Source organism: Lepisma saccharinum, chromosome 7, assembly GCF_977018435.1.
Source record: "Lepisma saccharinum chromosome 7, izLepSacc3.1, whole genome shotgun sequence".
Lineage (NCBI taxonomy): Eukaryota > Metazoa > Arthropoda > Insecta > Zygentoma > Lepismatidae > Lepisma > Lepisma saccharinum.
The window spans coordinates 66121637-66138349 of NC_139235.1; the positions used below are offsets into that span (position 1 = coordinate 66121637).

The window sequence follows — 16713 nt, forward strand, 5'->3', positions numbered from 1 at the left end:
GAAGCTTTTCCTCGCCGACGGCACCCTAATCGTAGCGTCTTCATAAGATTACACCAACGCCTCCGAGAACACGGGAGTTTTTAATATGGAGAAAGAAGCGGTAAGCCAACACGTATCACAGTGGAAGAAGAGGGAAGCATTTTACAACGCGTTGAAGAAGCACCAGGGACGTCAACTAGGAGGATCGCGGCACAGGAGCGAGGTGTTTCTCACAGCAGTGTGAGGCGCATTTTACACCGCCAGTTGCTCTACCCGTACCATCTCCAACGCATACAAGGTCTCCAAGCAACGGATTGCGAGGTCAGGGTTAGGTTTTGTGAGTGGATGCTGCAAAAAAAACTTGCATTACACCCACGCTTTTTAGGTGACATTTTGTTCACAGACGAAGCTGGATTCACTCGTGACGGAATTGTGAACTTTCATAATACTCACGTGTGGTGTGACGAAAATCCCCATGAAATGTTTGAGTCACGACATTAACACCGTTTAACCTTGAATGTGTGGATGGGTGTAGTAGGTGATTTCGCATTGGGACCTCACATCCTGCCACCCAAACTCAATGGTCCTGCGTAATCATCTTCCACGGCTCTTGGAAGATATTCCCCTTCACCAGCGGTTGTGTATGTGGTTCATGTTCGATGGGGCACCAGCACATTTTGCTTTACCTGTTCGGCGGCACCTTACGCGACGCTATGGTCCGCACTGGATAGGTCATGCGGGGCCTGTATTGTGGCCACCACTGTCACCTGATTTAAATTAATTTCATTTTTGTATCTGGGGTCATATGAAGAGCATGGTGTACAGGTCTCATATCGATAATGATGCCGAGTTAGAGGAACGTATGATTGGTGCATGTGCACAAATACGAAATACACCGACGGTTGCGCTGTTGTGTGGAAATGAACAGAAGTCATTTTGAGCACTTGCTGTAACTTTTTGTACAGTGTTCTACCTGTGAAGTAAAATGTATCATACGTGTTAAGGGTATTTTTTTAAATACATTCCTTGACACTGTTTCCCATGTGAGGTCACAATCAACCACAATGTTTTCCCAAGACATTCGTCAACCAACGAGCATTTTGCTTGCATTTACTGTCGGTGTTGCTTTGCCCATTGCCCCTCCGGCAACGCAACCATGCTAAAATTATCCCGGTTTCGTCTATCGTGTTTCCGTAATTGTGAATGATATCTGGATATTATGTAATTGACGTCCACCTGCTTCCTCAGATACCCCTTTCACGTATTCTTTCTACGGGGAACCCCGTTTCCTATGGGGAGTCCCTTCCGCATAGGTCCCACAGATCTCCCATGCTGCGTTTCTGGTAGAGCGCATAAGATTCCTTTACGATTTCTTTGGAACTGCCTTTCTAACTGCCATAGTACTCGTCCTACAGAGGTGTGAACTGTACTTTCCCACACTTTCGGTGGTGTCTATCACCGACTGAGCATCTCTCGGAAAAATGGAAGAGGAACTTCCGTCTGGGTTTGACGCGATGTATATCCGGTTTCATTTATGACCATCACTTATGATACACCCTGTATATGTATATTTTGTGTGTGTGCGTATTTCGTCCACCCTTCCAACTCAGTGATTATTCTAACATTTTCAAAGAGCTTTTACTATAACTACTTATATAAATCCTTGGATGTTACCCAAAGTGATATTCATTGTGCTTTTATATTGCCTACCTTGAAGTTTGGCTTTGGTTCTGTCTGATTGGCCAAGCGATCGCTATCGGCAAGGAAAGCCAACAGGTTGGACCGAACGTGGAGCCGCCTTATGATGACGTCACATACCAGTGAGCATGCTTTAATGTAAGAGGGCATTGTTCTCATTCATTTGAGAAAGATGCGATTTTTCACGCATTCTATTGTGGAACAGCATGATGGGTAGTAAATAAGGATAAATGTATATTTATTCTCAAACTGTTCTTAGCTCAGTGCGCTACGACGCTAGGGGTCTCGGGTTCGAATCCCTGCCTGTGCATGGATGATCTTTGTGACTGTCCCTTCATCAATTTTATCATTCATACTCATCTTGGCAATTAGCCAAGTGGCAGAAAAGCGAAGTAAAATAAATCAAATCAAATACGTGTTGCATAATTTGCAACGACATTTGGCATACTTTCTTATGACCTTCAGTTATATTTACCCACAATGACGTAACCACCAAATCAACCCGATAATTAAAAATCATTTCGCGTATCTATGCAAGTAAAAAGTGAGTTAAGAATTTACACCCTTGTTGTCGAGTTTTCAAATTGTTTAGAACTTTCAAACGTGTGAAGATACTTCGTGTTGCCCTCTGATTGCTAATTGTACAACAGAATCCGCTGAAGAGCACTGAGCAAGAAATCAGGGCAGGCTAAATCTCCAATGCACGATTTCTGTCATTCCTTCGAATGTGTTAAATGGCATTAAATGTGCTAATTTGGCTGCATCTGCGTTGTGGCTCTGGTAGAAAAAAAAAGCTATGGAAGTTTAATTTAAGAAAAATAAATAAAAAATAAAGCCCCCATTTTAAGTAGGTTATTTTTAGAACTAATGGCCAATAAATAGACTAACGCGGATAATGTTATTGATTAATTCATATTTTAATCGAAATAGTTAACTGCAGTAGAACTTTCCCCCAGTGTGTGTGTGTGTGTGTGTAGCTTCGCTACCCGAGACCGAGTGGTCGAGCGATTCTCCTGGCTCGGACACGAGGCTTACGTAGCGTGACGTCAGAGCATGTGATGTAGCGTTGGCAAGTTTATCGTACAGCTATGAAATTGGGGGGGGGGGGTGATAACATAATAACAATATTAATATCAAAATACATTGTTATTTGAAGATATAGCCCATCCTATCTTTGACAGTATTCAATGTTGAATCCGCGCCTGTTCCACACATTTAATCTGTATTTTATTTGTTTTGATTTGGTGTTTTAAGTCCACTTTGTGCACAGCTAATCGGGACTGGACCTACAGCTTTAAAGTGGGATCCGAACCACTATGTGCCTCCATCGGGTGTATTTTATTTGTATCTCTGCACTGTATATGAAAGCTATCCTTTATTTAATTGGTGGAAAACATTATGGATATTTTGTAACAATTGTAATACCGAATGTCAATCATTATTATTTGTTCCTAAGTCTGTATTGAGGTCTTCTGCTAATCTAGATTTCAAATAATAAATAAATAAACAATGATCATAATGCTTTGTGGGTATTTTTTTACATTTTTCTGGCTCAGTGGGGGACGACATGATTACAGAGAAAATGTCCTTTTTTCGTAACGTTTCCTCACGTTTCGTCGGGTTTTTATATCGTTAGATTCTTCACAAGAACGGAAATATATAATAATGATGGAAGATAATAATAAACATTCTTTACTTATTCTGGATTCAAACCTACTAGCACTATGTTCGCCCTGTCTTCTTTAATCCCTATAGATAATGGAGTAAATTATTTAAAAAAATCTATGTAAACATTGGTTAGAATGGAGTTCCGCGGCAAAATCGTCCTTCCCAAGTGACATTGCTGGATCTGCCACTGGTGTGAAGCTGCGATTGTCACAAATGGAATAGATGTACTTTTGTATGGTGAGGAAGGTCTATTAATAATAAACCTTTAATTCTATTCAAACATGTTCCTTCCGCCATGTTAATTTAGTACGTTCAGATCGCCAAACAAATTAATTTCAAAAACTGCTTTCAATTTTCCCATTTCCTTCGGTTAGTGGCTGTGTGCGTGTTGAATTCGCTAAGCTAAAGCCCTCCTTTTAAAAGAAGATATGAAAGACAAACGGTGAGCGCGAACAATTTCTGTCCTTTTTTTTTTTTAACATGTCCTCTTCTCTCCTGAAAGGTATTGCAAAACTCGTTTTCAGTGGTGATACTTTTTTTTTCCATTGCAGGGTGGAGGTGAATGGGGAATTAATCCGACAGATGCCTCAACTCTTTTGTATAAAGTTTTCCATGAACAGAACGGTTGAAAAAAACAGTGTGTGGACAAATTTGTCAGGTTTGTACGGTGGAAGCTCCATTTTCAAAAGCTTCCAGATGCCCTTGACTAAAAAGGATGGTTTTCCTTAACGGAATCGGTTTAGCGGTAAATGTGTAAAAATGCTGCACCATTTACGTTAAATGCAATGTCAGCAATGTGGAATCACTCAAATGGACTCGATGGAATATTAAATAAACAAAGCGTGCAATACAAATTATTTATTGGACGGAAAAAAATTATTTAGTTTATTTCGTTCTTTAGTGGTGGGCAAAAAGTTATATGCGTTTTCACACAAGAACTGTTGCTTTTGCCTGTGATAAGGTTTGAGTATCCGTTTACGTAGATTGATTGATTGAGTTGGTGTGTTAAGTCCACTTTATACACAGTAAGGCTAATCGGGACTGGACCTACAGTTTAAAGTGGGATCCGAACCACTATGTGCCTCTCTACCGGGTACCGAACCCGAGACCCCTTGATTACAAGGTGACGAATCGTACATGACGTTATTGGAAATCACTGTACTTCATAGTGTAAGTGTCTTTGAATCACGTAAAAGGTACGACGTGTTCTACTAGTATTACGTAATACGTATTTTGCGTAGTTCCTATCCTTACCGTCAGGGGGCAGCGTGACTTGCGTCAAGGCTTGAAGGCACACTGAGACGTAGTTCAGTAAGTGTGTCTGTTCGAGACGGAATACGTACAACAGTGTTTGTCAGTGAAGTGCATGTACTTCGCGGTTCAAATTGAACGTGCGTACACTAACGAGGAATATGCGGACATGCATTTCTTCTACGGGAAAGCAGACGGCAATGCAGTGGAGGCTGCACGCCTGTACGAGGAAGCTTTTCCTCGCCGACGGCACCCTAATCGTAGCGTCTTCATAAGATTACACCAACGCCTCCGAGAACACGGGAGTTTTTAATATGGAGAAAGAAGCGGTAAGCCAACACGTATCACAGTGGAAGAAGAGGGAAGCATTTTACAACGCGTTGAAGAAGCACCAGGGACGTCAACTAGGAGGATCGCGGCACAGGAGCGAGGTGTTTCTCACAGCAGTGTGAGGCGCATTTTACACCGCCAGTTGCTCTACCCGTACCATCTCCAACGCATACAAGGTCTCCAAGCAACGGATTGCGAGGTCAGGGTTAGGTTTTGTGAGTGGATGCTGCAAAAAAAACTTGCATTACACCCACGCTTTTTAGGTGACATTTTGTTCACAGACGAAGCTGGATTCACTCGTGACGGAATTGTGAACTTTCATAATACTCACGTGTGGTGTGACGAAAATCCCCATGAAATGTTTGAGTCACGACATTAACACCGTTTAACCTTGAATGTGTGGATGGGTGTAGTAGGTGATTTCGCATTGGGACCTCACATCCTGCCACCCAAACTCAATGGTCCTGCGTAATCATCTTCCACGGCTCTTGGAAGATATTCCCCTTCACCAGCGGTTGTGTATGTGGTTCATGTTCGATGGGGCACCAGCACATTTTGCTTTACCTGTTCGGCGGCACCTTACGCGACGCTATGGTCCGCACTGGATAGGTCATGCGGGGCCTGTATTGTGGCCACCACTGTCACCTGATTTAAATTAATTTCATTTTTGTATCTGGGGTCATATGAAGAGCATGGTGTACAGGTCTCATATCGATAATGATGCCGAGTTAGAGGAACGTATGATTGGTGCATGTGCACAAATACGAAATACACCGACGGTTGCGCTGTTGTGTGGAAATGAACAGAAGTCATTTTGAGCACTTGCTGTAACTTTTTGTACAGTGTTCTACCTGTGAAGTAAAATGTATCATACGTGTTAAGGGTATTTTTTTAAATACATTCCTTGACACTGTTTCCCATGTGAGGTCACAATCAACCACAATGTTTTCCCAAGACATTCGTCAACCAACGAGCATTTTGCTTGCATTTACTGTCGGTGTTGCTTTGCCCATTGCCCCTCCGGCAACGCAACCATGCTAAAATTATCCCGGTTTCGTCTATCGTGTTTCCGTAATTGTGAATGATATCTGGATATTATGTAATTGACGTCCACCTGCTTCCTCAGATACCCCTTTCACGTATTCTTTCTACGGGGAACCCCGTTTCCTATGGGGAGTCCCTTCCGCATAGGTCCCACAGATCTCCCATGCTGCGTTTCTGGTAGAGCGCATAAGATTCCTTTACGATTTCTTTGGAACTGCCTTTCTAACTGCCATAGTACTCGTCCTACAGAGGTGTGAACTGTACTTTCCCACACTTTCGGTGGTGTCTATCACCGACTGAGCATCTCTCGGAAAAATGGAAGAGGAACTTCCGTCTGGGTTTGACGCGATGTATATCCGGTTTCATTTATGACCATCACTTATGATACACCCTGTATATGTATATTTTGTGTGTGTGCGTATTTCGTCCACCCTTCCAACTCAGTGATTATTCTAACATTTTCAAAGAGCTTTTACTATAACTACTTATATAAATCCTTGGATGTTACCCAAAGTGATATTCATTGTGCTTTTATATTGCCTACCTTGAAGTTTGGCTTTGGTTCTGTCTGATTGGCCAAGCGATCGCTATCGGCAAGGAAAGCCAACAGGTTGGACCGAACGTGGAGCCGCCTTATGATGACGTCACATACCAGTGAGCATGCTTTAATGTAAGAGGGCATTGTTCTCATTCATTTGAGAAAGATGCGATTTTTCACGCATTCTATTGTGGAACAGCATGATGGGTAGTAAATAAGGATAAATGTATATTTATTCTCAAACTGTTCTTAGCTCAGTGCGCTACGACGCTAGGGGTCTCGGGTTCGAATCCCTGCCTGTGCATGGATGATCTTTGTGACTGTCCCTTCATCAATTTTATCATTCATACTCATCTTGGCAATTAGCCAAGTGGCAGAAAAGCGAAGTAAAATAAATCAAATCAAATACGTGTTGCATAATTTGCAACGACATTTGGCATACTTTCTTATGACCTTCAGTTATATTTACCCACAATGACGTAACCACCAAATCAACCCGATAATTAAAAATCATTTCGCGTATCTATGCAAGTAAAAAGTGAGTTAAGAATTTACACCCTTGTTGTCGAGTTTTCAAATTGTTTAGAACTTTCAAACGTGTGAAGATACTTCGTGTTGCCCTCTGATTGCTAATTGTACAACAGAATCCGCTGAAGAGCACTGAGCAAGAAATCAGGGCAGGCTAAATCTCCAATGCACGATTTCTGTCATTCCTTCGAATGTGTTAAATGGCATTAAATGTGCTAATTTGGCTGCATCTGCGTTGTGGCTCTGGTAGAACAATTACGTACATTTTAAATGTTTACCAAAATGAATATATGCGGTGCATAGGGAACAGGCTTTGGGGAGGGGGGGGGGCTCCTTCAGATTTATACCACACCTGTAGAGTACCTTTTGCCCATAGTACCAGGTTTGTTAACGAGGAACCCATAAATTATAACGGGTTCTATTTAGTTCCGCTACAAGACCGGAAGCTTTCTTCTCGCACAATTTAAATTCGGTCCAAGTTGCGTATTGTTTCATTGAAAGAAGGTTCCTGGACCGTATTTAAATTGATTCGGAAGAAATTGCTCCAGGACTGTATTTAAATTGATCCAGGAAAAGAAGGTTCCTGCACAGCATCTTAATTAATCCGGGAAAAAAATTGGACGAATTAAATTTCTAATTATTTCAATACCTACTATAATTGGTATTAATAGTGCTGGTACACCTTCCGGTACAAGGTGTGCTAATATATGTTTTGTATTATAAATTCACCCAAATAATGTAAATGATAGTCATTCCTTGACCGTATTTAAATTGATCCGGTAAAAAAGAAAAGGCTCCTGAATCGTATTTAAATTTGTCCGGAAAAAAGGTTCCTGGAGAGAATTAAAATACTTTAGACATAAAAAGGTTCTTTACAGGCCAAAACTCATTCACACTTGCTGATTTTCGCTCCCGGACGGGGATTAAATTTATTTACAATTCAAGGATCTTTAACAACACTGGGGGGTGCACCCTCTGCTTATGGGAAGGAAGAAAAAGCTTTGATGAAAGTTCAGTTTGGTAAATAGAAACTATATTTCATCCTACTATTTTACAAATTGTTTTGTTGCGTACAAACAGGCGTGTATCTAGATTTTGGGCGTATCCCCCAGAAATTCCCATCCTGTGTACATTTAGTGCACTTTTAGGCGAAATTACATGCATGCCGTACCTCTGATACAGAAATGGAACTCGTATCTACTCGAGGTAAAGACACGCCTTCGATCAGTTGGTACAGGAGTTTTCAAACACCTCCACTTTCGCCAACTACATGCAAAACAATCGTAATAGGTAATTTTAGGAACAAGATATGGGGGTGTCCTGAAACGAATTTCTACACGAATATGTTCACAACCAAAACAGGCATTTAGGGCAATGTCCGAGCTGTGCCAATGATCTCTTGGGTACGGTGAGAGATGATATCACATGCACAGTGGCGCAACCACCGTGGAGGGGGCCAGGGGTCATTGTTCCCCCACAACCTTTGATGGAAGTCAATTCAAGGGGGGCACGGGGGGCAAATGTTCACGGTCAAGGGCACCTGCAGGAAAGTAATTGCCCCCCTTGAATTCAAATGTTATGCAAATAAATGTACATTTCGTAAAAAAGAAGTTGTAAAAGAGAAAATATCATGGCGCTCCGTAAAATTATTTGCGCCCTATCAAATCAATATTGTTTTCAGTTGCAAAAATTGGATCTAAAATATTTTTTTTGCTTGCCTCGCTTGCAATTTAATTGTTTTCTGTAATGTATTTAAATAATATGTGTTGTGTATGTATTGAGTAAGTACACAATATGTACACAATTTAGTGTAGCATTTTGCATATGTATTTTCTCATTTTATGTTGCTCCATGTTGCGTATGTGTAAAACATATCTTGTACATCGAAGTTATACATGTTATGTACAAAAATAATTATCTTCGGAATGCATTTATCATTCATTTTCTGCCAATCAAAAATACAGTTTGTGTGCTTGTTTTCCATTATTATCTAATGTGAAATTGAACGTGTTGAAAAATATTTCAAATCGTTTGTTCCAAACAAATACTCTTTAGCACAGACTTCTACCCTTTTTTTGCGTAATTTATAAGGATAATGACATCTTTGATACTACTAGGCCTACTACTACGACTGCTAATAATAATAATAATGTCATTATTATTATTATTATTATTATTATTGGTACGTTAATCCTGGTACTTGCCCCCCCCCCCGAGACAAAAATTCGTGGTTGCGCCTCTGTACATGCATTTTGACTTTGGAATATTGAAGTTTCGAAAAAGCTTATGGTGTAATATCCGTTTCAAAAATATTGAATCAAATTAATATGGTTTATGCAAGCACATAAGGAGGAGTCTCACGGTCATTCAGTTGTGTTAATAAAATGTGTCAGGTGGTCATAAGGAAGTACTCCGACAGTGTCTGACGCTATTAACGCGCAGTTGATCTACTGGAGCTGCTAAAACTGCACACCACATGCAAGTCACGTCATAGTGCTCTGCTTGTATGTTGGAAGGATAGACGCCTGCCGGGATCAGAAAGTTTTGACCCCTCCTCGCATATTAAGAATTTACGGCACAAGTTGTCGCAGCAAGCGCTAATGAAATTATAATAACTTTGAAACTTTAAGTGGCGCAGATTCCGAAAAGGTCCACTCATCGTAATTTAGGCTTACAGACGAATATTCCTCCACAGCTGCATGGGCGTCGGGAGGGGGGGTCCTAACGGATCGGTGGACCCCCCCCCCCTGGAAATTGACATCGATCATTTAAAGATACAAGAAAGCCGAAAGCTTGTTACTCTTATTGTTAAGAACAGAAATAAAGTTCATTTAGTTAGTATTCGAACAGAAAAATCAAAGTAAAAATACTTTGGATCGAAAACATTGAGTGAAATATACAGCAACAAGGTTATATTCTACCATTTCATCCAAAGAACAAATGGTTTTCAAAAATAGAATAATTACAGTGGTAAGTGAAAGGTCACCCAACAAACTTTATGAAAAGAAAAGTCCCCCTAACATTTAAAGCCTTTTCATGAACGAGACGTGGAAAAGTTAAAATCAAAATGCATTTCAGACACCGACTGCATAAAATGCAAAAGAAATAATGGAAAATAGTTGTGCTGCTATTCACTCGTTTGGTGGTTCCAGTCTCCCCATTTAGATAATTATTATTATTATTATTATTATTATCATCACTATTTCGAATAAAATTTATTTTTGTTAGTATATAATATTTATTATTGTATAATAACATTTATAACCGTGTTAAAAATACTTATAATTTTTCTACTATTCAACTTTTATCATTTGCTCGACACCCCCCGCCCCCGGAAATAAATTTCTGGCGACGCCCATGCACAGCTGGCAGGACTCCTGTTCGAATCACGTTTAGCACCTTGTTGTTATTTCCTCAACAATTGTTTTCATTTCACTTCAGTTTTCCGGTTACAATCTCCAATATTTAATGATGATGTTTATTCCCTGCACATTATAATTATTTATGTTCATGGACGTAAATTGGAGCTAACTTTATGACGGGAAAATCGAACTAGGGGTTTGCTTTTGGGGGGAGCATAATCAAAAATTTTTCGTTCTATTAAAATAGCGACAAGGACTATTTTGCTAAATAACTGCTACATTTGCAAAAACTACAGGTATCCCGGTTTTCGAATCTCGGTCTGGGCAAGGTGGTGTTCTTTGTCAATGTCCTTTCGGACCTCCCCGATGGCGCAGTGGTAGCGTTGTTGCCTTGTAATCAAGGGGTCCCAGGTTCGATATCCGGTGGAGGCACAAGTGGTTCGGATCCCACTTTAAACTGTAGGTCCAGTCCCGATTAGCCTTACTGTGCATAAAGTGGACATAAAACAACAAATCAATCAAAGTCAATGTCCCTTCATCAATTTTATCACTCTTACTCTAAGTCGCAACTTGCCAGGAGCGGCAGGAAAGCAAAGTAAAATATACTAAATCAACATAAAAGTTTGCGAAATCCAAGTTACTCTGTATTTCTTTATTCCAGAGGTTCCAAGACGTTAAAAAATACCCATTAACTTTTAAACTTTAATAGGCTTGGTATTTGGGAGGGGGGGAAAGTGCTCTCCTTGCCTCGGCCAAGTATCGCTTATGTTTACGTCTATTTTCTATTTATTAATACATAGGTTAATCGTGTCGATGAGGTTGAATGACGGTTTCTCAGGATGAAATACTCCTGTTTTGTCACGGTTTAGAATCAATATGGACTAACTATACCATGGCCCAGTCATCTCTGGAGCAGTCGAACGAAACCAAGTCTCTGCGCGCGGCTCCACCAATGAACAAGTGAGAGCGAATGGGATTGCGTGGAGGGGGGAAAGCGCCTGCTGTTACCAGCCATCGCGGCAACGTGCACTGCTTCGCTCTGCCCACTCGATGCGCGGCCTTGCTCTAAAGATATCTGCGACAGAGTATGCTGTTCCTTGCGCAGTACTTTCGTTGGAAGTGACTACATTGAAAACAAAACGTTGCGAGCATGGTGATTGATACTAGATTCAAGAAGAAAATTCCTGCTCTATTGACAGCGGGTCGAACCGCTCGTCACTTGTCTTGGGAGGAAAACTGAGCTAAAAGGGCTGTCTAACAATTTTTCTACACTTGCCCTTGTGCTCGCATAACAAACATAGCATGTATCAAGAAACGTACTTCTTCTGTTGCCCTTTTTACTCCCTTTACAATCTGGCCCTTTTCATAAACTTGTTCCGCGTGTTTGCTCTTTCCTTAGTTTCCGCCTTTGAACTGAGGCGCTGCTCCTCAAGGCGTTTTTCTTCCTTGTTTTTTTGTATTTTCGCTGTAGACGATGTTGTGCTATATCCTAGGATAGATCGATTCTGTTGTCTGCAATCCGTTTATGGGCACGGAGGGCTGGCCTTGTGTGTTTATAGGAGATCCTATCTTCAGACAATCGTTTCCAGGACAGCACCAAAGTTTCTCCTTGACCCAGGAAATTTGCGGGAAAGAAACTAGAGACAGATTGTAGAAGTACGTCTATCCTATAGCGCCATTGCCGTGCCTAGCTTATGAAAGTTTAATAGCTTGGCTGAAGTTCCGCTAGGACAACTTTAAGGGTCGGTTGGAAAGTTAGATCCCGTTGGAGTTCCTCAAGAGCATTTACGATAATCACAGGATGGAATGCATTTGCTGTTGTCCACACAGAACTCAAAATGCCTAAAAGTGCATCAATTTTCAAAGTTGAACGTTCAATTTTGGTTTCTTTGAAATGATCTTGTCTGATCTTCTAGACTGATGTATTTTAATGCATCACAGGAACCAGCTGATAGAGTAGCTTTTGATGCATTTCTATGTGCATTTTGATGTACCAAAATGCATCATGAACTTTACACATTTCGTCATCTGTGTGTAGATATTCGTTTTGAGTTTTGTTTTAAGCCCACTTTTATTGCACAGATAGCCTAATCGGGATTGGTCCTACAGTTAAGACTGGGATCCGAAGTACTCTGTGCCAACATGAACACGGGACCGCTCGATTACAAGGCAGCTACGTGACCACTATGCCATCGGCGAAGCGTCTAGATATTCGTAAATAGATTTACGGCCAGGGCGCCAATTAGGGTGAATGCCAGGAATTCCCCCACTTCCCATAAAATCCAAACATCCCTGGCAACATGTGTATTTTCATGCCTGCTAGGATGATTTGTCACACACACACCCCTTTCACACAAATATTTTCCAAATGTAAATTTGTTTAGGAAGGAAGTAGCTTGCATACGTACGACTGTCACTGGCAATTCTGCATGATCATAAACGGATTGCAGTCAAGAGAACCAGTTAGTCTATCCTAGAATATAGTAAGGAACACTGTCAACAATGAAAAAGACAATAAGACGGAAGAAGAGGCATTGAGACACAGGGATGAGTTCAAATGATTGATTGATTTGCTTCATTTTACTTCGCTTTTTTACCACTTTTAGCTAATTTGCAAAGATGGGGATTACATGATGAAATTGATGAATGGACACTAACAAACATCCATGCCCAGGTCGGGATTTGAACCCTAGACCCCTGGCGTCGTAGCGCGATGTGCTAACCACTACGCCACGGGGTGCGGCATGGATGAGGTCAAAGGAGACACTATGTTTGAGTTTTTTAAGTCAACTTTTGCACAGCTAGGCTAATCGGGACTGGACCTATAGTTTAAAGTGGTATCAGAACCACTATGTGCTTCCACCGGGTATCGAACTCGAGACCTTTTGATTGCAAGGCGACGATGTCACCACTACACCATCCTGGCATTATATCAAACTCTTGTAAAACTAACAATATGTACTGTATGCAACTTACAGAGACATACTTTAACAACATGTAGAAAATAGGCGTATGTATTGCAATGAAAGGTTCCTCGTTATGCAGTTCAGAACAAGCGGAATGAGGGATAGTTCTTGGGAGCTCATTTGTACATAACTGAGTGAATCGTACAATGAAATTAAATATTACTAATGGGGCATTTCACGAATCAATTAATGTGGAAATGATTATTGTTTTTAATTGTATTAAGGCTTAGATGTTTGTAAATGTATATAATTTGAACATTTTAAGCATCTACAACCTATATGATTGATTGATTGAGTTGATGTTTTAAGTCCACTGTATGCACAGTAACGCTAATTAGGACTGGACCTACAGTTTAAAGTGGAATCCGAACCACTGTGTGCCTCCACCGGGAATCGAACATGGGACCCCTTGATTACAAGGCGACGACGCAACCACTGCGCCATCGAGGAGGCCACAGCTTATATGCTTCATAGACAAATGAAGTCAAAATTTGCTACAATTTTAAAGTATCACACACGTAACGCACTTTTGTTGGTGCTTTTCAGGCATTTAGCCTATGCCATAATACTAAAGTTGTTTTTGTTATTCATTTCTTAACAGATACCACAAAGTACGTCATAATTCTATGAAATCAGTTTATTGCGAATGTTTTAATCCAATGCCAGTTTAGAACCTTAAATTTTGTGTGTAAAATAACACACACGTAACGCTGGAATGGCACAATAAGCTTTTTAAAATACAGTAATGATTGAAAAATAAAAACCGCCTTCCGACGGATAACTCCCTTATTGTTTGTGGTTAAAGACACAAGCAAAGGTGCTACGCTCATTAAGATGAAGACAAGACGAGCCTTTTTATACGAGTAAACCACAATGAAATCCAAAATTAATTGTATGACATTAAGATAACAAGTACACATTTGCCTGATTATTTATAAATAGACCATGTATTATGTTTATCGCAATTGCATGGTAAATACATCAGTGGCAACTGCATGCCTGCGCAGCATACCCGCATGCATTCAGGATGGAATTACGAGTGTTCGTAGCGTCGAAACAGGCGTCAAAAAGAAAAGTATTGTTAAGAAAAGTTATTAGACTTAATAGCCTTTATACGATGCGAACGTTTGTGCGGTGATATAGTGTAATATATTGCTGACAATATAAATTTTGAGGCGAGAACGAGACGGGTGTGTATGAATCGAGACGATGCCGAGAAAGAGACACACCTCATCAGGTCTCGTCCTGTCCTGACTTGATATCATCCCTGTGCAGAAGGCAACTTATTACATAACCTCAACTATAATATCCCTTTATGATTAGATGCGAACGTCTCCTTCCCCCCCAACATACTTTCAACAGTTCCATTCACGGTCATATCGACTAGGGTTTTCTTTCCTTTTTGGGTCGTAAATTAGTTCTTCCATACTAACGGGGGACAAAAGAATTTGTATTATTGAAACATTGTAGTCGATTTTACTAATTTTAGCTAATCGCGATTTTGAGGATTGTTAGATGAAGCAAACATTCTGCGCAGCCCGAAATTCGAACCAGAATTTTCGGTGGCGAATATGAATCGACCAATTAACGGGTTCGGCCACCGAGGTGGCTGTGGGTTGATTTCGATTTGATTTTTGTTATTTAGCGTCGCTTCTCTGCCACTTTTGGCTAATCGTGACAATGAAGATGAGTGATGATATGATGAAGGGACACCAACGAAGAACACACAACACCAGGCAGTCGTAGCGCGTTGTGCCTACCATTCTGCCACGGAGGTCGCTGGCTGTAGAGTAATGAGACATTCAAAAGTAGCTAGTGTAAGTAAACGTTTACAATTGTTCCCCAGTGGCGGCGATTGGGTTCCAAAACCGGGGGGGCAAAGTACAAAATTGGGGGGAAAAGGCAGTATATTTCCCTTTGTATATAAGGTTTGGCAAAAGTGGCGAAAATTTGGGGGGCCAACTGCCCCCCTATTCGCCGCCACTGGTTCCCGATTAAGGAGATAACTAAACCGGTAGTCGTTTTGAAAATTATTTTAAACCACCACTAGTAATTTTCACAGTCAGTTTTAGACCAGAATAAGTTTTTTTTAATATTAATAGGCTCAAACAATGTCGTTTTATGGAGATTTTTTAACAAGCAAAATTCTGTCTCAAACAAGAGAAGTTTGACAAATTTGGAGATGAGTTGTGGGATTGTTGGGTGTGTGTGTGTGTGGATAAATAACTGACTGGACTTAACACTTAGTGCAGTGCCTTCCCGATGGCGTAGTGGTAACGTCGTCTTGTAATGAAGGGGTCCCGGATTCGATGCACATAGTGGTTCGGGTTCCACTTCAAACTGTAGGTCCAGTCCCGATTGACCTTTCTGTGCATCAAAGTGAGCTTAACACAAAAATTCAAATTAATACTTAGTGCATCCCGTATTGGGTCGCAACTTCCTTTATATCCGACAAAGAAATGTCAACATTTTAAAAGTGTCCTGAACAAGGCTTACGACAATCGTTAATATCTTCCCGCGTTCCACCTTCTAATTAAGAATAAACTTTTAAGAACTTGTAACCGGAAGTCAAGTTGCCACCAAATTATAGTGAATTAATTCGTTCCATCGTTACCGACACTTGTAGAAAATTTCAGCTAAATCTGTCCACAATTCCTGCTGAGAAGACAACAAGAATTGTGACGTCACGTGTAAATAAAAAAACAGGATCTTACGCAAACACAGATCAAAACAAACACACTATTAAGACACAGTTGAGAACGTACCTTTCGTCTATCTACGGCAAGTTACACGTGGTCAATATATCCACAACCTCCCAGATTACTATGTACAATGAGTTCAATTCACTGGACAGAAGGACAGACGGATCGCTTAAGAAGATAAACTTTCATGAGCAGTATCTCTGACTCGAAGCTAGATTTATGCTTTGTATTTTTTTTACGTTGACGGAAATTCCCGATGCGAAAACTGTTCCGTTCGCCGGTCGGATCGCGACTGAGTGTTCCGTATGAGGCCGACGATTAATGCCGTGGAGGGTGGAGGGAGCATTGCGCATGCGTGCCTCTATCAAACTCCTCCTCTTCTCCGATGCTCTTCGTATTCTCTCTCCCCCTCTCTTTCTCTGTGAGAAAGAGACCTTCGAAATCCTGTCATGTGCTGTGTGGTGTTTCAGATACTTTTTTTTTTTTTTGTGCACAGCCAAAACAGTAATGGAGATGTGATGTGCTTAAGTTCCACGGACACTTGTTGCGTATCTGCGAAGCCTTTGGTTCCTGGTTCGTATCTCGGCTTTTATTCTCATTTGTGGCCAGCAGCAGATATTGATTTGAAGGGCGGTATGTGGAGAGTG

The 16713-nt window shown here is 40.8% G+C and overlaps 1 protein-coding gene across 1 annotated transcript in view; it reads right to left on the reverse strand.

Annotated features, from left to right (window-relative positions):
- The window catches only part of LOC145989885 (allatostatin-A receptor-like), a 305177-nt gene extending 288833 nt beyond the window's left edge, over window positions 1-16344 (reverse strand). The window contains exon 1 of the mRNA XM_083125362.1: window positions 16130-16344. The gene's annotated coding sequence lies outside the window, so the exon portion shown is untranslated. The remainder of the gene's footprint in view (window positions 1-16129) is intronic.
- Window positions 16345-16713: the final 369 nt, after the last annotated feature.